This window comes from Eptesicus fuscus, chromosome 10 (genome assembly GCF_027574615.1).
Source record: "Eptesicus fuscus isolate TK198812 chromosome 10, DD_ASM_mEF_20220401, whole genome shotgun sequence".
Lineage (NCBI taxonomy): Eukaryota > Metazoa > Chordata > Mammalia > Chiroptera > Vespertilionidae > Eptesicus > Eptesicus fuscus.
Genome location: NC_072482.1, coordinates 27,873,741 through 27,901,276, shown reverse-complemented (window position 1 = coordinate 27,901,276; position 27,536 = coordinate 27,873,741). Strand labels below are relative to the sequence as shown.

At 38.7% G+C, this 27,536-nt stretch overlaps 1 protein-coding gene across 1 annotated transcript in view; it reads left to right on the top strand.

The window, feature by feature from the left end:
- Nucleotides 1-27,536, top strand: part of EYS (eyes shut homolog) — a 1,391,558-nt gene that overhangs the window by 882,002 nt on the left and 482,020 nt on the right.

Genomic DNA, 27,536 nt, shown 5'->3' with positions numbered 1-27,536 from the left:
ACAAGGTGATGAAAAGCAGCACACAAATTATCGAGGACTTTTCCCATGCTATTTGGTATAATCACTCTAAATTGAATGTTTAAACAAAATCAAAAGGAGAAAATTAAAAAATTATCCTGGAAAGACTTTAATAAATAACATCAAATTAACAACAATATGAAAGTTGATGTATCCCAAGTCCAAGAAAGCAAAGAAACTTCTGAGAAAGCACTTGGAGACCCTTAATAAAAGCATTGGCCGTTTTAAAATGCCATTTCAATGTGTAAGTTCAACTTTCATTTAAAATTATAGATGCCATTGAATTAAGGGGGAAGGGTTAAAAAGCTGTAGCACTCAGAACAATGAGCAGTCCAGTTGCACAAATAAGTTACATAAGCAGCTTTGAAGAAACAGAAAACAATGTAATTATTGAAGCAATACCTTTATGATTACATTTTTCTGAAATGCAAGAGAAGGTTTGTGAGAATTTATATTTTGAGAGGCCATTGCTTTTATAATAGAATTGAAGATCTACAAAATTTAATTAAAGTCATAAAAATTAGTTGGAATATAGACTAAAAATGTTAATACTCTATTATGATATGTATATAATACAGATTACATTACATCTAATTTCTTTAAAGTTAGATAATTTGTGAATGCTTCCTTGGATTCGTAAGGAAGATTCAGTGTTCCCTTACTTGTGTTCCTATAGCACCACTTACACATTCTCCTCAGTAGTCAGGTCTCCCTCCCCTAGACACTAAGGTCTTTGAGAACATTCATTGCAATTTATTTGCATTTCTATAGGTACAGATAACATATTATCTGAGTAAATCACAAAATATATTTCTTAAAATAAAATATTTTATAGTTCCTAATGCAAATAATATGATATCAAGAATATATGGTTGTTCCATATTCTTTGGAACTCCATTTTCCAAAAGAGGTCACTTTTTGGATGCATTGTTATGTCCAGAAACTCAGAGAATGTTTGTTTTTGTCTGAGATTGAGTTTTCATTTCTGAGTTACTCCAAGGTTTTCAAGATAAAAACACTTCTGAGTTCCTTTGCTACACAAAACTAGATCAACTAAGCCTTCTTTTCTTTTTGTTGTACATCTGAGAGCCCACAGGCATAAGAGCAGGATAACATATGCACTGAATATGAGTCCCTTAAAATCTTCCCTTCTTTTAGAAATAGTTACTTTCTTTGGCATTCACTAAACTAGCTACTACATTTCTTATATTAATAAGAATATTGAGTTTCTGTTTGGCATTCTGCTAGACTCATTATTTATAGAAATAAAGATGTGCTTTTATGATGCCACAGTATGTATTTATAGTAAAACAAGTAAAAAAAGGAGAAAATAATATCCATCCAAGTGTCATATTTAGCTGCATGAAAGCTGGAACTACTATTTCACATTTAAATTTTCAAAAATTCTAACCTTATAAAAAAATGTATTCACACATAAAAAAAAATACAAAATCATACCTGTACCTTTCATATGTTGCCACCAGGTCAGGAATTGCTCCAACATATGGTTCATCAAAAAAATATGTCCCAAAATGTTGGTTAAAACCATGGCACTACACAGGAAGAATACCTAGCTAACTTTTTAGCTAGTGTAGAGTATCTCCAGTAATGGCCCATGTTTCCACCTGCAATTTAGGGGTGTAATTTGTGCTTTCCAACACCCAAGATGAACTCAGCATGGAGAAAAAGAGATCATTGGTGTTTAGTATCATTGTTGTTGTCATTATCATCATCAATGCAAGGTCTTAAAATTGAGTCAAAGAAAGTAACACAAGAATAAAATTATAGATCATATTAGAAGTCATATATGTGTATATATCTTTAAGCTGTGATTATAGTTGAAAGCACAATAACTATTAATATTGTGTTGCTGTATTGTAGCTATAAAAACCTAAACACATATTACATTGTAAGTGATATATAATTAGTAATTTGAATTATAAAAATAAAAAATATTTCTAACACTAAGTAGATGTGCTTACATTGTTTATGTTCTTGTTACTCCTTTTAGTAGTGATAAAGCTCTTTTAAACTATATTCAGAGAATGATCTGAATTATTGATGAGACTTAAAATCATTTAGAAAGGTTAGGAGCTCAAGAAAGTTATACTTTTTTCCCCCAATATTGGTAGAGTTAGCATATGGAAAGGGTTTGAGACTTGTTTTATGTGATAATATGAAACAGAATAAGTCTGCTCTAGACTGAATGTGCTCCCCCACAATTTATATGTTGAAGCTCTAACCCCCAATGCGACTGCATTTGGAGATAGGGCCTATGGGGAGGGTAATAAGGATGTCAACCTAATCCAATAGGGTTAGTGCCCTTATAAGAAGATCTCCATTTTCTCTCTCTCTCAGCCATGTGTGGACATAGTGATAAGGTGGCTCTCTGAAATACAGTTCTTGCGCGGAACTGAATTGACTAGCACCTTAATATTGGGTTTCCTAGCTCCTAGAGTGTGAGAAAATAACTTTCAGTTGTTTAAGCCACCCAGTCTTTATTGTTATGAAAAGCCTTTCAGACTAAGATAAGGATTAATGCTATGTTTATAGGAAGACAGACTTCAGTGTAAAGTAGATTTCTTTAGAATCTAAGAACAAATGAGATACTTCAAATGGTACAATTTTGCACATAACTGAAGAAATTCAAGTATAGGCCAGCAAATAATTTTTCAGGAGATTTACCAAAGTGATGTGAATATCATGAGAGTGTTCAGATTAGGTCAGTGATGGGCAACCTTTTAAGCTTGGTGTGTCAAACTTCACCAAAAAACTGAGCATAACTCGGGTAGTGTGTCACTTTGAGGAAAAAACTAACTCCAAGACTCTAGTCACAAATGTTTCATCCTCAGGAGCAGCAAATGTTTCATCTTCGGCATGCGGCCGTGTGTCATCAGAAATGGCTATGCGTGTCAGTGCTGACACGCGTGTCATAGGTTCACCATCACTGGATTAGGTTAATGGTTTTCAACCATTGTTAATGGACAAATGCTAGTTTTTAACATTTCTGAATAAAATAAGAATCTTGTCCTTCAATTTTGTAAATCTATTTAAAAATAAAAACTCTTTCTTAATCTTATACTTCCTACTTTTTGACAGTAGAAAACCCTTTTGAAATTATCACATAAATATATGGTAGTTAATGCTCTTCTATACTAATAAAAGAGAAACATGCAAATTAACCATCACTCTGCTACACCCACCAGCCAATCAGAGAGAGTATGCAAATTAACCCAACTAAGATGGCAGCGGCCACAGAGCTGGAGCGAGCAGGAGGCTTGGGTTGCCCCTGGCAATGGAGGAAGCCAAGCTTCCTGCCCACCCTGGCCAGCCCTGGCCTCCGCTCAAGGCTACAAAGTTTCAATTATAGAAGATAAATAAATCCCAGATACCTGCTTCCAGCCGGCCCTGGCCTCCAGTCAAGGAGGCGCTGAAAAAAAAAAGAAAAAAAAGCCCCTTACCCAGGCTGGCCACACCCCCATGGGGTGAGGGTCCCCGCTGGGGGGCTTGGCAAGCCTGCAAACAGCCATCAGCCACTCACCCAGGCTGGCCACGCCCCCCAGCAGGGACCCCCATCCTGAAGGGGGTGTGGCCAGCCTGAAAACGCTCCTCAGCCCCTCACCTAGGTTGGCCACGCCCCCCCAGCAGGGACTCTCACCCCATGGGGGCATGGCTGGCCTGCAAACCACCACAGGCCCCTCTCCCAGGCCACCCCATGCCCTAAGGGAACCCCCACCCTGATCCAGGACACCCTTCAGGGCAAACCAGCCAGCCCCCACTGGTACACCAGGTAGGCCTCTATCTATACTAATAAAAGGGTAATATGCTAATTAGACTGGGAGACCTTCGAGGAGAACTTCCAGATGTTCCTCTGGACAAAGCCATGGTGGCGGGGCTGAGGTAGAGGCGGTTAGAGGCCAAGAGGGGAGGGGAGTTGTGGGTGATCAGGCTGGGGGGGGGGGCATTGGGGGTGATCAGGCCAGCGGGGGTGGGGGGGGTAGTTGGGGGTGAGCAGACCAGCAGGGGGGCCAGTTGGGGGCAAGCAGGCCGTCAGTGGGAGTTAGTTGGGGGTGATCAGGACAGCAGGGGGAGGGGCAGTTTGGAGTGAGCAGATCAGCAGGGGGGCAGTTGGGGGCGAGCAGGCTGGCAGGGGAGGCAGTTGGGGATGAGCACACTAGCACGGGGGGCAGTTGGGGATGATCAGGCTGGTGGGGAGGCATTTGGGGGCGAGCAGGCTGGCGGCAGGAGGCAGTTGGGGGCAAGCAGGCCGGCAGGCAGAGTGGTTAGGGGCAATCAGGCAGGCAGGCAGGCAGGCAGGTGAGAGGTTAGGAGCCAGCAGTCCCGGATTGCAAGAGGGATGTCCGACTGGCAGTTTAGGCCTAATATCTGTAAACCGGCAGTAGGACATCCTTCGAGGGGCCCAGATTGGAGAGGGTGTAGGCTGGGCTGAGGGACACCCCCCCTCCCCCATGCACGAATTTCATGCACCAGGCCTCTAGTAGAAAAATAATAAGTTAACAAACCAACCTTAGCTATCTTAATATTTTTAGAAATTTGAATTGTCTGTGATATCCAGAAGTATAGGAAGAACAAGACTAAAGGTCATGTTACCTTAAAACCCTCAAATTTTGTGATTCTTCATCTTTATGATAATTAATAAAGAATGATAAGCTATTATATAAAAGGGGAAAAACGTACATAAATTCCTTTTTGATGGTGAAATCCTGGATGCTTTTCATCCTGAAAGGCACTAGACTCACTTGGCCATGGATTTCAATAAGCATCCAGTTAGTTAGGATTTGATTCCTCTTCTGATTTGATGTGCTCTGTGTTGTCTTTCCTGTTACCACTTTGCTTACTCTCAATTATGAGTTTTTTGGTTTCTGTTTCTTGACATCAAAGTCTTAGCTTACTTTGCATAGTGCCTCCATTTCACAAGACTCCTGATTACTCCGATCTGCATGGATATATACCAAATACCATACACCATGTCACTGGTTTTGGAATATATAGCCCCTGGAGAGTGAGGCAGCCAAGTGCCAGTATTCCTCCAAGACACTGCAGTCAACAAGTATATCTACATAGAAACAATAGAAAAGCTCTTCATGCTGAGATTTGAGAGTAGTTTGGAGGGTCCTACTGGATGTTGCTCAGACCTTCCTCCTTGGGTAGGAAGTGCATGCCTAGTTTGTATAGCAGGGGACTACTGTGTTGTATGGCAGTTGTTCTCATGTCATGATGTGGTTTAACACTATGTTGTTCACAAAGCTTGGCCACTTGGAAGCAGGTTCAACCTAGCAGGCAGAGCACTGAAGTACCAAAATTTACTGGAGCCCTCTGGTGAAGGAGATATGAAGATGCTGTCTTAATCTCTATCCAGTTGCGAGTATTAATATATAAATGTCCATTATAGATGCTGATTGATATAGTTAACAATACTTTATTGTATACCTAAAAGTTGCTAAGAGTACATTTTAAAAGTACTAACCACATAAAAAGTAATTATGTGAGGTGATCGATATGTTAACTAACCTTATAATAATTTCACAACACACCTGTATATCAAATCATCACATTGTACTTCTTAAACTTACATAATATTATGTCAACTATAGCTCAATAAAGCTGGGGGGGAGGTCAAAAAATTCTATATAATAAAAGCCTAGGCGGCGCCATGTGACATTGTCACAAGATGGCCACCAAGACATCACAAGATGGCCACCACAAAATGGCTGGAAGGGGAGGGCAGTTGTGGGCAATCAAGCTGGCAGGGTAGGGCAGTTGGGGGCAATCAGGTCAGCAAGGGAGGGCAGTTGGGGGCAACCAGGCCAGCAGGGCAGGGCAGTTAGGGGTGACTAGGTCTGCAGGGGAGGGCAGTTGGATGTGACCAGGCCTGCAGGGGAGGGCAGTTAGGGTGACCAGGCTGGCAGGGGAGGGCAATTGGGGGCAATCAGGCTGGTAGGGGAGGGCAGTTGTGGGCAATTGGGCCAGCAGGGGAGGGCAGTTGAGGGCAATTGGGCTGGCAGGGGAGGGCAGTTGGGGTGATTGGGCTGGTAGGGGAATGCTAGGGGGCGACCAGACAGGAGCCAGCAGTCCCAGATTGTGAGAAGGATGTCCAACTGCCAGTTTAGGCCCAATCTGGCAGTTGGACATCCCTCAAGGGGTCTCAGATTGGAGAGGGTGCAGACTGGGCTGAGGGACACGCCCCCACCACCGTGCATGAATTTCGTGCACCAAGTCTCTAGTAAATTAATAAAAGAGATAACACCTGAGCAAATCAAACAAATTTAACTTTTCTAAACATCACAGAAAGAATTCATTACAGACAGAATCAGTGTCATTATCCAGTAACAGATGAGATTAATTCATTCTCATCTGTCATCAATGGTCAGAAAATCCCATCAGGCCTTTGGGAAATGTTCACAAACTCCTTCAGTCACAGCTTTACGTACATGAAGTTGAAGCCATGTAAAAGCTCCACCTGAAAAGCCAGTGGAAAATACTCCTTTAACAAGCTCACCTTGCCAGTCTTGGCATTGCACTCCATCAGGGGTCAGCAAACCACAGCCTCTGGGCAAAATCTGACCTGCCTCCTGTTTTCAAATTCAAGTTTTATTGGAGCACAATTACACCTGCTTGTCTGTGTGTTGCCTAGGGCTGCTTCCCTGCTACAACTACAGAGATCAAATGTCCCCTGAGGCTTAAAATATTTACTCTCTGCCCCTTTTGGGAAGAAGTTTGGCCTCACTATTATATAACTGGAATCAGAACACTTAGCCCTGAATTGTTTCACTTCCCTCCCCAAAAAGCTCCCAAAATTTTGTTCAAACAAATCCTTTGATTCAGTTACTATGAAATTAGAAAAAGGGTGAGTTATCCAGATATGTCTGAGTTTAGGAACATCCTACACATTTCCGCCAGTGATCCCTTTAAGCTAGAAGGAAAAGGCCACCTGTGCACAAGTTTTTGTTTTGTTTTGTTTTTTCTTTTCTTTACGTTATTCGTTATATATGATATTTCCTGAAATGGGGGGGAAAAAACATCAACAATTGTACATAATTCTGTCATAAGAAATATATGACCAGAGTCTAAATTCTAATTATTTTCACTCTCACTTTTATATGTAGTGTTTTAAGCACATATTTCAATTATTTTGTTTTGATTCAAGCTACTTAATGTGATCACCCAAATATTAATTGCCCAAAGAGAACCATTGAATAAATGCAAATTAATTCTGCCCCCCAGAAATAGATGTTGACTAATTTAAGTTTAATGAGCCTCAAAATAGCATTTTAAGTACAATTTTATTTTTATAGATTTTAATCATAGCTGTCTTTAGGGCTTGGATTGAAAGCTAAAGAACTATTCTGGGCTAATTAAGCTTACTCACCTGACAGATTTTCCACTGCTCACCCGACTCTGCTCTGGGCCACAGCAGCCTTACTTACAACAGGAGAGGAAAGGGGGAGATTATGTTCGAACAGATTCCCACAATGTGGAGACAATACCATACCCCCAAATCACTGCATAAATAAGGCCGCACATTACCTCAAAATTGCATGTATTTGGAAAACACTGGATAATTGTGCCATCCCTATACCAGAACTTGAAGCTCGTGCAGAAACACTTCTTTCCCGATCAAATGAGCTTGTCCAGCAGGTGATGTGCGAGACAGGGAAATTTTGAAATTTAAAGTGTTTTATTTAAGCTCATACTAAGAATATTCATTTTGATTGTTTTGAATTATTATTTAAATATTCAGAAATTCTTCTACACTTAATTAAACTCATTTTTCCTAATTTATAAGCTGCTTCAGGGAAAAGAGGCTCAGTAATTTTGGAAGCTGTGCCAACTCTCATGGGACATCAATATGCCATTTAATCTCCTAAAGACATAAATTACTAAAGTAAATAGCATTCAGTTGGTAAGCCACCTAGTGATATGGAAAACAACTGCCATAGTAATTCCAATTCCCCACTAGTAGTTTTTTAATATATATATAAAGAATATTTAAGTAACATAGATATAACAATATGTTGTAATGTTGGACCTATAACCAAACTTACAAGGTTACAATTCAGTTATTGCTTTTGTAAAAAGGGGAAATTTAGGCATGTGGTCAGGTGTCCATGAGGCAATGCTCATAAAGTGTTTTGCAGAGTTTCTGACAAATACCTCCCACATCCCCTAAGCTAAAAATCACTTCACATTTCACAGAACTGTCTGGGGCAGCATCATTACGTGTGGCCCTCTCCTGTGACTCCTGTCTCTTGTTCATTCCATGAATGTTATTTGTTAACTCTCCCAGGGACAAGCTCTGCCTGATTTATCACTGTATCCCCTTAATATCTCCTGTCTTGTGCACAGTAGACGCTCAGTAAATATTTAAATTAAAGCTGAATTGATTAATGGATGCTCCAAGCAATAAGTTTGATTCTCCCAGGAAATAAACTGCTCAGGATAGTAATTTTAGACTTATTTAGAAGCTTTAGCAACTCTGTTGGGGGCTTGGGTTTGGATCAAATAATCTGAGCTTCAGAGTCAGCCAAACATCTGATATTGGGGCAGTGCTTGCATGGGAAAATCAATGAATACAAACACCCATGTAATGATTACTTCATATATAGTAAGAATGCCCAAAACCACGCATGTATCATGCAATGTATAAAACTACCCTGAATTTTATATGTGTTGCCTTATTTATCACAAGAACCCTGTGAGGCACATAATTTTATTATCTCAAGTTTACTAATGAGGAAACTGAGGAATAGGGAAGTCACCCAGCTAAGCAGCTGGGTCCAAATTTAAACCCAGACAGTTAACTTTAAACTCCATGCTCTTAATTAAATCATATGCAGAACTTAATTAAATCATATGCAGAACTGTCTCTGTGTTAACCTATGTGTGATTTAATGTTTGGCAGTATGTGGCAGATTTTTATTTTATTTGTTTTAATTTAAAACAGTGTGGTTTGATAGAACCTGAATGTCAACATTATGATTTCACAAGTATTTTTGCTTAGGACAAAATAAGAGTGGCTGGCAGTGTTTGTCCTGAGTTGTTTTAAAGAAACAAATGAAGTAAATAGTCATATAGGAGGTTTTCAGTTAGAGCATCAATCATAAGGCATTTTGGAATGACTGAAGGCTATGAAACCTTATTAAGAAATATCCTGGGAAAGGGACTGTCTACATTTCAACTCATTAGGAATTGAAGGTATTTCTTCCTTCTCTGATACATGAAATAAATAAATAAAATATCAGATGATTTGATCATTATGTACATAGTATACACATAATTATAATTAAATGTTGCATTATACATAGAAAGTGTTATTTATGTAACTATACTAAATAAATTCATATATATTACTTTAATGGAATTTAGTGGTCAAAATGGTTCTGCCTTTAATGACACACTACACAAATTTCTCAGAATGTTTCAACATCGCATATATGGTATGTGGAAGCCAATTACCAGGAACTTGAGAATATAAACTTTATATTAGTACTAGAGGCCCATTGCATGAAGATTTGTGCAATAGGCCTTCCTTCCCCTGGCTGCCAGCACCGGTTTTCCTCCAGTCCCCAGGACCCAGGCCTTCGCTCTGGCCGCCGCCTTCCGTCTTCGCTCTGGCCGGAGCCTTCAGTGTTCTCCGCTCCAGCTGGAGTGACACTCCTGTAGCTCCCACCACCCCCTGCCCTCCCTCTCATAGCAGGTGTCCTGCCCCGCGTGGCCACTCCGCACCTGGGTATGCAAATTAACCCACCATCTTTGTTGAGTTAATTTGCATACTAACTCCTGATTGGCTGGTGGGCATTGCGAAGGTATGGTCAATTTGCATATTTCTCTTTTCTTAGTTTAGATGTCTCAAATTAAGGGGAAAAACTAGAATGCTGAATGAAGAGGGGAAACAATGTAGGTGGAACATGAAGATGAGAAAATCATGACTATTTTTACAGGATGCTTACACAATACATCCTAGACAATTAAAGCTGAAAGAAAACACCATCAGAGCTCCCTTTTGATGATAAGGAAACAAACTTTGAAGTTAAGTGCCTGTTTTTCATTCTCCCACCAACAGAATCAATATGTAGCATATAAGATTAGAACACGCATGCCCCATATAAAAAAACTAAAGTTGAAACTAAAGTTAACAAAAAGCAATGACAAATAGAGATGATAGTGTTTCTGGTAATAAGCCATGTGTGGCTTTGCTGAACTAATCACTGTGAAACTTATTGTAAAATGAGGGTCTCTGTTTTCATAAAATTGGGATTTAATTTATAGTTTTCCAGGAAAAAAATAAAGTATGTGATTGTTTATCTCTGACACTGACTGAAGCTATTTGCTTCTATCCCTGCCCGTGTTCGCCTTTGCTGGTTTCATTGCTGCCTCTAATCTCTGGTGGCTCAAAGTGCCAGTTGTTTTTCTCTGTATTTACAAATTCACTTCTTTTTTTTTTTCTCTCCACTTCTAATAAACTAGATCTTCTGCACCTGTGGGACGCTGACATTCCCAGCACAGATGTTAGCCTTGTCCCATCCGGCCAGAAAAGCCTGATTGCAGGCAATGGAAAACCCGCTTGGCAAGGGCACCATCCCAGCTGACAGTCCTGGGCACCCTCTGTCTTCCTTCGCCCTTTCTGCCCACTAGTTGGTGTCTCCAGAGCCCAATATCCCTGCACTTTCACTAGCTGTTTTTCATCAATTCATGTTTTCGGGAAAGAATCTGATCAAAGTAATTATAGCATGTTATTAAATGTTTGATAATTTATATACTTCCTCTCCTGGGGATATTTACACTTCAACAAGCTAAAAGCCTTCATCCAAAGAATAAATCTCAGAGGGTGGGATTTCTGGCATCAGTAAGCCAGAAGGGAAAAGTCTTGTTTGTTTGTTTTTTTCTGAGAATCTCATCATGCCCTTGAAGTCGCTCCAGGTCTGTTTCTACCATGTGACAGGAAGATTTTTTAAATTGATCATATTGCCTCTTATGCACAGGAATTGCAAATACCTATCCTAGAATATGCACAGGTAGTCATGGAGAAAGATTTTTTTTTTAGACCAACATATTTTAAAAGGTGTAGAATGCACAGGATTTTCATAGGACTCAGATGAAGTGTAAAGTTCAAGTCTTAGGGTATTTGGACTCAAAACCCCATAAAGTTTCCTATTTCCAATAGAGTTTTACAGAGTATTTCTCAGACCAAATTTTGTATCTCACTGCTGTAATATTATATAATGCCTATTCTAAGACTATATCAGTGGTCGGCAAACCACGGCTCGTGAGCCACATGTGGCTCTTTGGCCCCTTGAGTGTTCTAACACCATTTCAAAATAGACTCGCCCAGGCCGAAAACCAACTTCTGTGCATGGGCCACAAAGTTTGAATCGCACTGTACGGGCGCGCCCACATGTGGTATTTTGTGGAAGAGCCACACTCAAAGGGACAAAGAGCCTCATGTGGCTCGCGAGCCACGGTTTGCTGACCACTGGGCTATATGTTAGGAATAAAGCAGTGAAGAGGGCAGACTGAGTCCCTATCTTCATGAAGCACCTGGCCACATTACAATATAAATATTTGTTTGCATGTTTATCCTCTGGCCTACACTAGAAGCCACCTTAGGGCAAAAAATATGTCTTGTCCAGCCATCTCTCTATAGCCCATAGCACAGTTTTTTAGTGAATATAACTCTAAATAAATAGTGGTAGGAATACATTTTAGAAAAGTTTTTTTTTCTGCAGGACCTAAGTAAAAACCATCAGACTATACTATGTGAATGAGCAGAAATTAACAATTTTGGAAGTAGTTGAGTAAGCAGAGAAGGTTGGAATAGAGAGAATTATAAAATTAATAATAAAATTATGTGTTCACAAATACAAAAACAATACTTGCTCTTAAAATAGCTATGATTCTATTTCCTTTTCTTTCATACAGATATAAGAATGGGAGCTTGAAAAATGAATAAACAGGTGTCTTAATCATTTAGGGCGGCAATAGCAAAATGCCCCAGAGTGGGCAGTTTATAAACAACAGAGGTTTATTTCTCACAGTTCTGGAAAATAGAAGTCTGAGACTAGGGTGCCAGCAGGGTCAGGTGAGAGTCCTCTTCTGGGACACACACTTCTCTTTTATCCTCACATGGCAGGAAGGGCTAGGGAATCCTGGAGTCTTCATAAATGCACTAATTCTATTCATGAGGGCTCAACTTTCCCAAAGAAGGAGATGCACCTTTCAAGGACCCACCTCCTTACCATCGCATTGGACATAAGTTTTTAAACATATGAATTCAGGGGAGATACAAACATTTTGACCATAGCATTCCACCCCTGCACCCCCAAATTCATGTCATTTTTGCCTGCTAAATACATTACTTTTATCCCAGTAGTCCCCAACACTTAACTCATTTCAGCATCACTCAAAAGCCTACGTCCAAAGTCTCATCTAAATATCATCTAGCCTGGCTAGTGTGTCTCAGTGGATTGAGTGTGGTCCCATGCAACTAGAGGTCAATTCCCAATCAGGGGACATGCCCAGGTTGCAGGTTGTAGCATTGATCCTTGGTAGGGGTGTGTGTAGGAGGCAGCCGATCAAGGTTAATGTTTCTCTCTCTCATCCATGTGTCTATCTCTCTCTCTCCTTCTACGTTCCTCTCTATCTAAAAATCAATGAAAACATATTAAAATATACACATAATTTAATCATATATGGGTGAGACATTTCATCCGAAGCACTTGCTCTTCAGCTATGAACCTGTAAAAATCAAACATGTTATGTGCTTCCAAAATATAATGGCGAGACAAGCATAGGATAGGCATTCCCATTCTAAAGGGAGAAATATAAAAGAAAAAGAGTAAAAGATTCTGAGCAAATGTAAAACCTTCAGAGCCCCTGGTCATCCCTGCGTCTGTGGCTTTGCTGAGCACAGCCCTTGCAGCAGCTTTCAAGGATTGGAGTTGCTTGCCTGTAGCTCTTCCAAGATGAAACCACAGAGAGAACCCAGAAATCAACACAAGCCAGTATGCTCAATTAATATTTGACAAAGAAGGCAAGAGCATACGATGGAGACAAGACAGTCTCTTCAATAAATGGTGTTGGGAAAACTGGACAGATAACTTGTAAAAAAATGAAACTAGACCACCAACTTACACCATACACAAAAATAAACTCAAAATGGATAAAGGACTTAAACGTAAGACAGGAAACCCTTAAAATCTTAGAAGAAGCCATAGGCAGCAAAATATCAGACTTTTTCATAGCAATTACTGATACAGCTCCTGGGGCAATGGAAACTAAAGAGAAAATAAACAAATGGGACTACATCAGAATAAAAACCTTCTGCACAGCAAAAGAAACCATCAACTAAACAGCAAGAGAGCCCACTGCATGGGAGAACATATTTGCCAACGTTATCTCCGATAAGGGTTTAATCTCCAACATTTACAGGGAACTCATACAACTTAACAAAAGGAAGATAAACAACTCAATCAGAAAATGGGCAAAGGACCTAAATAAACACTTTTCGAAAGCGGACATTCAGAAAGCCAAGAGACATATGAAAACATGCTCAGTCACTAATCATCTGAGAGATGCAAATCAAAACAACAATGAGGTACCATCTCACACCTGTCAGAATGGCTATCATCAATAAATCAACAAACGACAAGTGCTGGCGAGGATGTGGAGAAAAGGTCGATGGGGGGGAAAAGGAGACATATGTACTACTATTTGTAATAACTTAAACAATACATTAAAAAAGGAAAAGATTAAATCATAGGCAGATGGTTCTAGAAGTCTGGGGTTGTAGACCCACAGCTCTGGGAGGCTCCCTCCTTCAATATCCAGGTGGAGGCAACCATGGCACCATGCTTTGCTAGGCAATTATCCCCAGTACAGCCTTGGGCAGCACTATCCCCAAGGCTCTGGGCCAGGGTTGTCTGGCCTGCTGATACCCAGGTAACAGTCTCCATTTTGAAACCAAGGAAGCAGATCTAATTATCTCAATCCTCTTTGGTGTCCTTCTTACCTTGTCTTGAAGAAGAATATCACACGTCCACAGCCAATAGCTCTGTGGTTCCATCCTGTAAAAGCTAAGACAACCTTTTTTTTTTTTTTTTTCTTTTCTTTTTTGTATTCTTCCCCTTCAGTTCAACTTGGCTGTTTTCTTGCTGGAGTGGCTGATTAAGTCCTTAGTTCACACCCACATGAATCTCTTTGTCAAAAGGTCCCTTGGTCACACCATTAGTGTTCTCTTCCAACCATGCTTTCATATTTTTTGAAATATGGACAGGCTAAGAGTTTTTCCAAATTTTTTAAGGTTCTGTTTCCCTTTTAATTAACAATTCCATCTTTAAGTCATTTCTTTAACTGTATGCAATCAAGAGAAGCCAAGTCATATCTTCAGTATTTGCCTAGAAAGACTTCAGCTATGTGATATGTTAAATAGCTTGACTATATTAATCACTGCACTACATAAAAGTAATCATCGTATTGTACATTTTAAATGTGTTGAACTTTTATTAAATACATACAAATAAATGCAATTACAAAGAAAAAATTTGTTTCAGCCAAATATTTAATTTCCTTTTTAACAAGTTCTACATTCCATGAAACACTAAGACACAAACACAATTCAGCCACCTTCTCTGCCCTTCTATAACAAGGATGGCCTTTTCCCCATTGCCCTATAACATATTCCTCATTTCCAAATGAGACTTCATCGGAATGGCCTATACTGTTCATGTTTCTACTGACATTCTACTCACTGCCATGTAGGTGTTCTCTAAAAAGACTGAGCCGCTCTCTACACCTCTCCTCTTCTCCTTTGAAGCCCTCACCAGACTTGCTTTTACTGCTCCATTCACAGCAATGTAAGGTTTTCCTGGCATACACCTCAAAACTCTTTAACCTTTACTTCTTAGCAAGTTCAAAGCTACTTCTACCTTTTTAGGTATTCATTATTGCAGCACGCAACTTCTTGGGACCAATTTTCTACCTTAGTCCATTCAGGCTGCTATAACAAAATAACACAAACTGAATGAGTAGCTTATAAACACCAGAAATGTATTTCACAGTCTGCAGGCTGCTAGTCCAAGATCAGGGTGGTCAGCATGGTCAGAAAAGGGTCTTCCTCTGGGTCACAGACCTCTTGTTTCATGACTGAAGGGCCTAGGGAGCTCTGTAGGGTATCTTCCATAAGGCCACTAATTCTAATTGTTAGGGCTCCATCTCATGATTTAAATACCTCCCAGAAGCTCAACTCCTAATACATCACATTGGGCACTAGGATTTCAGCCTGTGAATTGGGTGGGCTGGGCGGTATGGGGACATAAAAACAATCAGCCGATAGCAGCAAGTGTGTTTGTATTGATTTTGTTTTTTATCCTGGATATTTTGAGTAATTAAATCATGTATCCAATTAATCAGCCAGCCTACTTATTAAGGACTTAATCTGTGTCAACATGGAAAAAGGTGCAGGGGAAGATGAAAAGACAAGTATCCATTTGAGTTAACAAAATGAATGATTTTGCTAAGAATTGCATGGAGCAGCAATGAGAAAAGCAACATTAGAAAGCAATCAAGACAGGGAGGATAGCAGGCTTTCTCAAAATTTGCTTTTTCACTGATTGCATGGCTCAGTTGGTTGCAGTGTTGTCCCATACACCAAAAGTCTATGGGTTCGATTCCCGGTCAGGGCACATATGAGATTGTAGATTTGATCCCTGGTCAGGGCACCTACAGAAGGCAACCAATCAACAGTTCTCTCTCATATCAATATTTCTATATATTTCTCTCCCCCTATCACTCTTTCTAAAAAATCAATTAAAACATATCCTTGGCCCAGGCTGATTGGCTCAGTGATTAAAGCATCAGCCTGCAGACCAAAGGGTCTTGGGTTCCATTCCTAGTCAAGGGCATATGCCTCCATTGCAGGTTCCCCAGCCCCAGTAGGTGGGTATGTGGATGGCAGCCAGTGTGTCTCATGTCAATGTTTCTCTCCCCCAACTCCCTCCCTTCCACTCTCTAAAAATCAATGGGAAAAAATGTCCTTGGATGAGGATTTTTTTAAAAATCTCCTTGGATGAAGATTTTTTAAAATTGCTTATGTGAATGCATGATAATGAGATCAGCTAACATGTATTAAATATTTGAAGGCCAGGTATTACTGTAAAATGTTTTATATGTATTAACGTTAGAGTCCCACAATAGGCACAGCAGATAGCTACTATTCTTCTTCTTCTCATTTTACAGATTAAAAAAACACACCAATATATTGATAGTTTAATAAACCTGTCTATAATTATGCAGAAAGCATAACAGCTACAATTGATGCCCATGTTGGAAACTACTGTTATGGTTGCTAAAGAGGGAAGAGAGATCAAGGAAAAATATTTCTTTATAATAGACAATATTAAAGCATATTTACATATGAATTGGTATGGTCCAATAGAGAGGGATGGAACAGAAAGTATATTTTTCTACTAAAAACATTTGATACAAGTTTTCAGAAGGAAAAAATTCAGGGCTTTTTAATTTTAAAAGTCCTCGATTACCTAATGAATTATTTATGGATTTGCTTTCTATTTCTGCTTCAATTCAAAGGATTATATGGTTCATTGAAACATCTTTTATCTTTATATATTTAGATGTTTTGAGTTAAATAGAAATTATTCTGCCTCAGATCTCTTTTAAGGGCTAACAATAGAAACTAGTGATAAATGTTATTTATCAATCCACATAGGTATAGTTAGTGATGGATATAAATCTAGTACCTATAGATGATATCTAAATATGTGATTTAAAAAAGAGAAAAAGAAGTTCTAGAACCTGTGAATACTCCTTTATTCACCCTGACTTCTGTCAGAATATATTTTTTTTCATTTTGCCATATTTAAATATACAGAATAATTGAAAACTGGTTTAAATCAAAATAAAAGTAAAGGAATCCCAACATAGTCACTTAGTTTTGTTTAGTTTTTTATTGTTGCTGTTTCCTTGCTTTGTTGATCCCTTGGTTGTCTTAAAATTCTAGAAAATGGTCATACAACTTGATAAATTTTCATTCAACACAATTTGCTATTGTGTGGGCTGGGTTTCAACACACTGCATTAACCCATCTATATATTTAAAAGGCTAATATGCTAGGTGCCCGTCCAACCAGTCACTATGACGTGCACTGACCACCATCTGACCAGTCGCTATGATGTGCACTGACGCTCAATGCAGGACCTGCTGTGACGTGCACTAGCCATTTACAGAGAAACAGAACCTCAGACCTGGCGTCCACAAATCAACACTCGGCTTCCCCCAAGTGGGACACAGTCCCGCCATCACCCCAGAGTGACAGCCCACCAAATCCCAGCTGATGCTGCCAAGACCCCATGGCTCAAAATGTGTCCCACAGCCCAGCCCAGTCTGGAAACGGTTGATGTGGGCACAGGTAATGATATCCCATAGCAATGCCCCACTTCCTCTCCCTAGCGACGACTAGCCTCATGGCAGTTTTTTCAGCCCAGGAATACAACTTGCTATATAGCCAGGTGCAAACATTCACACTTTAACCAATGTCTGTAAAGCATTTTCCCATGCCTCATCTCATTTGATCCTCACAGAAGTCCTGGAGTAGGTTGATAGGAGACTCGGTGGAATCCTATTTTCTTTTCATTAGCTGGAAAACGGAGATTTAGAAAGCTTAGAAACTTGCCCCAACTGAAAAGAAGTAAGAAATGATGGACCTTGAAAATGACCTCAGGTTTTCTCGCTGCACAGAATATAGTCAAACACTGCTGCTGTTAAATATTTTATTCTTTGTTATCCCTGCGTGATCTACAATAATAATCTGCTTTGTGTTTATATTTACTGCTGTGTTGCTGACAATTACCTGAAAGAGAAGTTGGGGTGATTCACTGGGCTGGAAAAAGTTTAGGTACATCAGAAAGCAGGTCTAATTAAGCAAACTTATTGTATATCTATAAAAGGCTAAGTTGACTTGTGCATGCACAATACATATAAAGCTCTCGGCGCCAATCGCACGTGTCATTGTCAATCATGAATTTGGTTGACACTTCTATTATAGAGAAAGTGCGAAGAGTGATATTAAAATATTTCTTCTAAATAATTTCCTTTCAATGTTCATGAATTCGTGCACTGGGCCACTAGTATACAGATAAACATAGTTTTTTAGAATGTAAGCTTTTTTCCCAGAATAAATGAGTGCTTTCAATTGAAACCTCCTTCTTCTTTCCTCCATTTCCACTGTCTCTACAGAGAATGACAAGAAGAGATTTGAGAGGGAAGTAGTACAGCTGAGTATGTGATATGCTAGAGCAAAATGGGGTGAGATCAACTTAGAAGTGAGCAAATTACCTTACCTTCTTCTTATGCTTCAAATGTCTGGGGAAAAGCTATCAAAAGTATGTGCAACAGCAGAACAGTGGGTAACAAGAAATTTCTGTAAATTCTGGAATACATGGAAATATTTGTGAATTATTTTATGAATCTTAATGTTTGGAATTTGGTGCAATAATGTTCTACTAAGTACAAGGTCACCATAATGCTACTATTATTATTACAGCTTTTACATGTGTTTTTGTTTTTTTCAGATTCCAAAATATTTTATGAAATACTTTATTTTCTAAAATGTGTTCAACTTATATTCCAACATTAGAAATGGGAATCTGAAGTAATAGAATGACCTAAAGAATATTTTGTAGGACAAAAAAAAATGTTATCATTACTGGACTCCATATAGAGACAATTCTGCAAAATTGCCAAAATTTCTTCTTTTCTAAAGCTTGATTCTGAATCTAAAGTCAGGGAGATGCTAGAAGATGAGTTGGTTACTGGTGTCAACATATTAGAATCTCCCTTATTTCCAAATGCATTTTGTATTCAGTGAACTGTGACCAGCAAAAAACTGAGAAGTTGCAACATTTGACTTAAACTTCATTTTTATTGCTGACTTCAAGTAACTATTGTAAGTAGTAGAAAACTCCATATTTTATCTTTTTAGTTCAAGGCAAATACAGGATCTACCATTTCCTGTATTACACTTTAACAATATATAAGTGCTTTGTTATTTCAGAAAGTCTTCAACTAACAAATAAGGGTATCAGAAAGTTGCAAGCTCAGAAATTTTTTAAAGAGTTTCTTAACTTTTTAATTTTAAAATTGAAAAAATTTAGACTTTTAAATAATATTTCTTTATTTTTACTTTAAAATCAGGAGAATGTCAAATTTAAAGAAAACATTTGCTTTATTTCTAATGTAAGATTTCAATTATTTATCTTACAGAATCATTAACGCTGATCTGATACTAAATAATATCATAGACCAAAATTCTATATCAGTTGGCATTTTCCTAATTGTTTAGATTATGATTTAATTTCATAAGGTATTACTTTCAATAAATATTATTTTCATTGTAAAGTTATGTGGGAGTTGATATAATTGATACCTAATTAAATTTTAACTCTTGAAATAATGCCAAATTTGGGGCCCTAAGAAAATCTATTGCAAGACTCAAAATTTCTGAGTTTTACAGAATAAGTTAGACTTGCTCTGTTTATTTTTTAACTGATTGACAAGCTTATAAGTGATTGACACTTTGCCTTTAGAAAAAATCCAACCACATAGGTTAGTCAATCAGATAGGCTCTAATCATCTAAATTTTTATCAAAACAATACAGCTTAACTATAGACGAAGTTCATGTAAGAGTTTAATCAAGACAATTCTTGTACTCGTCTCAGGTATAAATACATCATTAATAAAAGAACATACATTGCAGAGAAATGACATTCCTTCCCCATTTCTTCTATCTATCTAGTTGAAAGTAATATCACACATTCACATATATTATCCTATATAATAAAGAGGTAATATACAAATTGACCCTCAGGCCATAACACTGTCACAAGATGGCTGCCCTGCCCATCCCCTCCCCCACCCCTACCCCTGATCAGACTCTCCTACCCCAATTGATGGTGGGGTGGCTAGCCAACTCCCCCACCCCCCTACAGCCCCCATGCTTTCCCAGGGCTGGGGGTACCTCAGGCAGGCTGCAGGCAGAGGCAAAGGTCCTGGCTGTCCCTGGCCTAAAGAATCCAGAAAACCTCAGCAGTGACCAAAGACCAAGACCAAGACCGAGTGGAAAGGTCCCTGCTGGTGCTTATGGCTCAAAGTGCCAGGAGGAGGCAGAACATCTTGAACCTGTAACCCCAGCATCTGCACACAAAGCCTTGGGTCACACCACACCAGTGGTGCCTGTGGGTGAAAAGGGGAGACCAGGGAGCTGGGGTGCGGAGCTGGGAGGGGCCTAGAGTCTTCGGGAGCATCCCGCCTGCCGAGGTTGCTATGACCCATGGGCTTGGTCAAAGCCCCTGGTCAACTCTGCTGCTTTCCTTCCAGATGCAGCTATCCCTGAGCTGGCTGGCATTGCGCTCAGAGAAGCAGCTGTCACTGGGCTCAGTTAAATAAGAGAAATCAAAGATCTGAGAGTAAATATCCTCCCAGCCCCTTCCTACGCCCCGGGCGAGGAGGGCAGGGGATGAGGGTAATGGAAAATGGCTGCTGCTTTGCATTTTATAATGAAAAGACTCCTGCTATGTAGAGAGGAGATTTGACTAGTTTCCAGCAACACCTGGCGTGTTCCCCGCCCCAGCCCTGAAGCCTGACAGCACCTAGCAAAGGAATGTCCACACAACCATGTTGGCCTGGCTCCTGGAACGTTGGGAGCAAGTTTGAGCTGCATTGATAAAAAAAATAAATAAAAAAGACTGAAAAACACCTCTTTGTACTCAAGTGGCACTATAAAATGCAGATCACAGCATCTGATTTTGTCTTCTGTGTTGATTTTGAGGCAGAGCACAAATAGGTTCATAGGAAAAGCAGAGAAAAACAAAGGGAAAGGGAGAGGATTCTGCTGTCCACAGCACTGAACGTTGTTTTTTGTGGGGTTTTTTGTTGTTGTTATTTTTCCTTCTGTTCTTCAAGTCAGTATATGCCATTTAAACCACTTTATGGCATTAGGTAATGAGCTAATGCTTCCTCTATTAAGAGCAAGCAGCAGTGCCTTTCATATGAGTCACGTACATTTAATCCATTCAAATGTAGCATACTGAATGGAGAGAATGGTATGTGTCATTATATAAAGAACTTGGCATTATGATGCTATCTGGCTGAAGATCTTATTTATTTTGCGTTTTAGAGAACGTAGACAAATCAGGCATTGAAAATGAATGTGCATGCTTAATTGCATGACTTTATTTTCATTTATAACGACCAAATAACCAGTCACCAGGAGGTGCATTGATGGGTCCTGCAGCGCGGTGGGTCTGGGGTCTCATGGTGCAGCGGGTCTGGGTGAGGCTGCATGGTGCAGGCCAGGGCCGGGGGTCCTGAGGCTGTGCCCCCCGCCCGGCGGGGCTTGAGAGGGTGGGGACGGCTGGGTCTTGGTGTCACCCAATGGGGGTGGGGCTGGCTGGACACTTCTATTATAGAGAAAGGGCAAATAGCAATATTAAAATATTTCCTCTACTTCCCTTTTAATGTACACGAATTTTGTGCACCGCGCCACTAGTAATACAATAAATGTATACTGCAATATAATAAGATGCTTCTCTTAATCTACTCAGACTGCTATAACAGAATACCATAGACTGGTGGCTTAAACAACAAGCTTTTATTTCTCACAGTTCTGGAGGCTGAAGTCCAAGATCGAGGCTCCAGCACATTCTGTGTCTGGTGAGAGCCCACTTCCTGATTCGTAATTAGTCATTTTTTGGCTGTGTTCTCACATGGTAGAAGGGTTGAGGGGTTTTTTTATAACCTCTTTTATAAGGTCACTGAAACCATTTGTGACCCCCACATGTCCTAGAACAGTGCTCAGTACATAGTACATCTCAGTAATTTCTCCTAAATAAATTAATACAAATTGAGGAGGGGTGGAAAAAATAAAAAATAAAACCATTTGTGACGCCTGCACCTTTATGACCTAATCATTTCCTAAAGGCCCCACTGCCAAGTATCCCCATTTTGGGGATTAGATTTCCAAGTATGAATTCTGGGGGGAGGGGGGAATTTTCAATCTATAGCAGTGTATAATAGAATGGTTTTTCTAATTTTAATATATTTTTACTGGTTAAATGATCAAAAGCAAACAAAACACAGAATATGTCACTGTACCCTGCCTTCATGTTGAAACATAATGATCATGAATAATCATGTTGAAACATATAATGATCCGTAATAATATTCAAATTTCTAGTAAGTATTTGAGTTAAAAGTATTCAATGGTAAGAAACTTCCCAGTGTTGCTCAGTGGTTGAGCATCAACATGTGAACCAGGAGGTCACAGTTTGATTCCAAGTCAGGGCACATGCCCAGTTTTCAGGTGAGATCCCCAGAGGAGAGCGTACAGAAGGCAGCCAATGGATGGATGATTCTCTCTCATCACTGATGTTTCTATCTATCCCTTCCTCTCTGAAATCAATAAAAATACATATTTTATATATATAAATGTTTAAAGTATTATAAATAGCTGTACATATGTCTCCTTTTTCCCCCCATTTACCTCCCCCGGCCTCCCCCACCCCCTACCTCCGGCACATGCCCTCACCGCCCTAGTGTCTATGTCCATTGCTTATGCTTATGCATGCATACAAGTCCTTTGGTTGATCTCTTACCACCACCCCAACTGACCCTGCCTTCCCACTGAAGTTTGACAGTTTATTCAATGCTTCTTTGTCTCTGTGTCTATTTTTGTTCATCAGTTTATAATGTTCTTTATATTCTACAAATGAGTGAGATCATGTGATATTTATTTTTCACTGACTGGCTTTATTTCACTTAGCATGATGCTCTCCAGCTCCAGCCATGCTATTGCAAATGGTAAGTATTCCTACTTTTTTTTTAACAGCGTAGTATTCCATTGTGTAGATGTACCACAGTTTTCTAATCCATTCATCTGCTGATGGACATTTAGGCTGTTTTCAAATCTTAGCTATGGTAAATTGTGCTGCTATGCACATAGGGGTGCATATATCCTTTCTGATTGGTGTTTCTGTTTCCTTGGGATATATTCCTAGAAGTGAGATTGCTGGGTCCAGTGGAAGTTCCATTTTTAATTTTTTAGGAAACTCCATACTGTTCTCCACAGTGGCTGCACCAGTCTGCATTCCCATCAGCAGTGCATGAGGGTTCCTTTTTCTCCGCATCCTCGCCAGCACTTGTTTGTTGATTTGTTGATGATAGCCATTCTGACAGGTGTGAGATGGTATCTCATTGTCATTTTGATTTGCATCTCTAGGATGATTAGTGACTTTGAGCATGTTTTCATATGTCTCTTGGCCTTCTGTGTGTCCTCTTTCGAAAAGTGTCTATTTAGGTCCTTTGCCCATTTTTTAATTGGATTGTTTATCTTCCTTTTGTTAAGTTGTATGAGTTCCTTATAAATGTTGGAGATTAAACCCTTATCAGAGATAACATTGGAAAATATGTTCTCCCATGCAGTGGGCTTTCTTATTGTTTTGTTGATGGTTTCTTTTGCTGTGAAGAAGCTATTTATTTTTATGTAGACCCATTTGTTTACTTTCTCCTTAGTTTCCATTGCCTTAGGAGCTGTATCTGTAAAGATATTGCTATGACAAATGTCTGCTATTTTGCTGTCTATGGCTTCTTCTAAGATTTTATGGTTTCCTGTCTTACTTTTAAGTCCTTTATCCATTTTGAGTTTATTTTTGTGTATGGTGTAAGTTGGTGGTCTAGTTTCATTTTTTTTCAGGTTATCTGTCCAGCTTTCCCAACACCATTTATTGAAGAGACTGTCTTGTCTCCATTGTATGCTCTTGCCTCCTTTGTTGAATATTAATTGAGTATAATGGCTTGGGTCTATTTCTGGGTTCTCTGTTCTGTTCCACTGCTCTATATGTCTGTTCTTGTGCCAGTACCAGGTAGTTTTGAGAACAGTGGCTTTGTAGTATAGCTTGATACCTGGTATTGTGATCCCTACAACTTTCTCAAGATTGCTGCAGCTATTCTTGGTCTTTTTTATCCCAGATGAATTTTTGGAGAGTTTGTTCTAGGTCTTTGAAGTATGCCATTGGTATTCTAATGGGAATTGTATTGAATTTATAGATTGCTTTGGGTAATATGGACATTTTAATGATGTTGATTCTACCAATCCATAAACATGGAATATTCTTCCATTTGTTTATGTCTTCCTCTATATCTTTCTTCAGTATCCTATAATTTTTTGAGTACAGATCCTTTACCTCCTTGCTTAAATTTATTGCTAGGTATCTTAATTTTTTTTGTTACAATGGTAAATGGGATTTTTTTTTTTTAGTTTTTCTTCCTGTGAGTTCATTATTGGTGTTTAAAAAAGCCATAAATTTCTGGGTGTGAATTTTATATCCTGCTACATTGCCAAATTCATTTATTAATTCTAGTAGTGTTTTGATGGAGTATTTAGGGTTTTCTATGTATAATATCATGTCATCTGTGAATAATGACAATTTTACTTCTTCTTTTCCAATTTGGATGCCTTTTATTTCTTCTTCTTGTCTGATCACTATGGCTAGTACTTCCAGTACTATGTCGAACAGAAGTGGTTAGAGTGGCATCCCTGTCTTGTTCCTGTTCTTAGGGGAAATGGTTTTAGTTTTTGCCCATTGAGTATGATGTGGGCTATTGGTTTGTCATATATGGCTTTTATTATCTTGTGGTATGATTCTTCTATTCCCACCTTGCTGAGAGTTTTTATCAAGAAAGGGTGTTGGCCGAAACTGGTTTGGCTCAATGGATAGAGCGTCAGTCTGTGGACTGAAAGGTCCAAGGTTTGATTCCGGTCAAGGGCATGTACCTTGGTTGCGGGCACATCCCCAGTGGGGGGTGTGCAGGAGGCAGCTGGTTGATGTTTCTCTCTCATCGATGTTTCTAACTCTCTATCCCTCTCCCTTCCTCTCTATAAAAAATCAATAAAATATATTTTTAAAAAAGGGTGTTGGATTTTGTCAAATGCTTTTTCTGCATCAGTTGATATGATTATATGGTTTTTCTCAATTTGTTTATGTGGTGTATCACGTTTATTGATTTGCAGATATTGTACCATCTTTGGATGCCCGGAATAGATCCCACTTGGTCATGATGTATGATCTTTCTAATGTAACGATGGATTCGATTTGCTAGAATTTTGTTGAGAATTTTGGCATCTATGTTCATGAGGGATATTGGCCTGTAATTCTCTTTCTTTGAATTGTCTTTATCTGGTTTGGGATTAGGTTTATACTGGCTTCATAGAAAGAGCTTGGAGGTGTTCCTTCCTCTTGAATTTTTTTGGAATAGTCTGAGAAGGATAGGTTTTAGTTCTTCTTTGAATATTTGGTAAAACACCTCTGTGAAGCCATCTGGTTCAGGGTTTTTGTGTGTTGGAAGTTTTTTGATGACTGTTTCAATTTCCTCCATAGTTATCGGCCTACTCAGATTTTTTTATTGTTCCTGATTGAGTTTTGGAAGGTCATATTTTTCTAGGAATATGTCCATTTCTTCTAGGTTGACCAGTTTGTTGGAATGGAGTTGCTCATAGTATTTGTTGACGATTCTTTGTATTTCTGTGGGTTCTGTTGTTATTTCACCTCTTTCATATCTGATTTTGTTTATATGGGTCCTCTTTTTTCGCTTCTTGGTGAACCTGGCTAGAGGTTCATCAGTCTTATTCATCCTTTCAAAGAACCAGGTCTAGGTTTCATTGATCATTTGTAATGTTTTTTTGGTCTCTATGTCATTTATTTCCCCTCTGATCTTTATTATTTTTTCCTTCTGCTCACTCTGGGATTTTCTTGTTACTCTCTAATTCTTTAAGTTGTAGGATTAGATAATTTATTACCATTTTTTTTCTTGCTGCTTTTAAGATTCTCTCTTTGCCTTTAACCTTTGGCATTTTAACTATGATGTGTCTTGTTGTAGGCCTCTTTGGGTTCATCATATTTGGGACTCTGTGCTTCCTAGACTTGTTAGTCTATTTTTTTTTTTCACCAAGTAGGGAAAGTTTTCTGCCATTATTTCTTCAAATAGGTTTTCAATAACTTGCTCTCTCTCTTCTCCTGGCACCCCCATGATGCAAATGTTGGTACACTTGAAGTTGTCCTAGAGACTCCTTACAATATCTTCATATTTTTGGATTCTTTTCCTTTTTTTGCTCTTCTGATTGGGTATTTTTTGCTTCCTCATATTCCAAATTGCTGATTTGATTAAATATTCACATACAAGTTCTAACATTCATAATCATTGCAATCAAAAGTATTTTTCTAAAACCATTTTTATTTTTTGTTTAATTTTAAAATTTTAAGCTATACTAATTAACATGTTTGTGAGGTTTCAGGAGAGGTAGATGTAAACTTTATTTTAAAATTTAAAATTTAGGTGTATTTATTTATTGGGGTGACATTGGTTAATAAAATTATATAGGTTTCAGGTGTACAGTTCTGTAGTAGATCATTTGTATATTGTATTGTGTCTTCACCATCCCAAGTCAAGTCTCCCTCCATCACTATTTATCCGCCTAATGCCCTCTTTTATTTCCCCCTACCCTCTTTTCCCTCTGATAATCACCATACTGTTGTCTGTGTCTAAGGTTGTTGTTGTTGTGTTTTTCTTTGATTAATCCTTTAAACGTTTTACCCAAACCTCAACCCCCTTCTGTGATAAAATGAATGTGATAAACTGTATGATTAATGAAGCTCATAAAAACTTTAAGCTAACAATTACAAATCGATAGTTTCTCTCTGCAGCATCTAAGAGCCAAATGTTTTTTATTTTTCCTTGGAATTGAATGACTTTTTGGTAAACTTACTATGTGAAATATTGTTTTATTTTCTAGTTCAGTCATATTTGACAGTTGACAGAGTGTTACTTGCTGAAAGGGTTTAGAGTACATTTTTGCCTACATAGGGAAAAAGGAGAAAAGGTTTAAAAGTTTTTAAACTAAGAGTTATAAGTGAAAAGATGGAATAAAATATATTCACTCTAAAATTTCTAAACAAGGTTAAGGTCTTATTCTATCATTTATTTATTTACAATCTTACATTCAATAAGAAACCAAGTCTTGAGAATGCAAATGGTAAATATTTTTAATTCAGAAATCAATATATTTTTCAGTATATAAGCCCAATGATTGTCCTGGTCATAAGTCAGTCTATCTTAGCATGAATTTTTTAATAATATTGAGAGCATAACAAAAAAAAACAACTTGAAAGAAATGCTCACTTCTAACTATTGAATTCTGAGATGTGCCTCTTTCTAGTTTTTCTAATGTCTCTTTTTCACATAAATTTAAATTTATAGAGATATAAAATTACTGGTGTAGTATAATATGTTCATGGTGAGTAGAACAAAAAGTCATATTTATGTTTATCTTTAAAAGGTTATATTTGTTCCTTAAAACAAATGCTTTCCAATTCCTTATGCTCTCTTTTTTGCTCTTGGCCCTTTGACGATCTTTCTGGATACATGTTTTGCC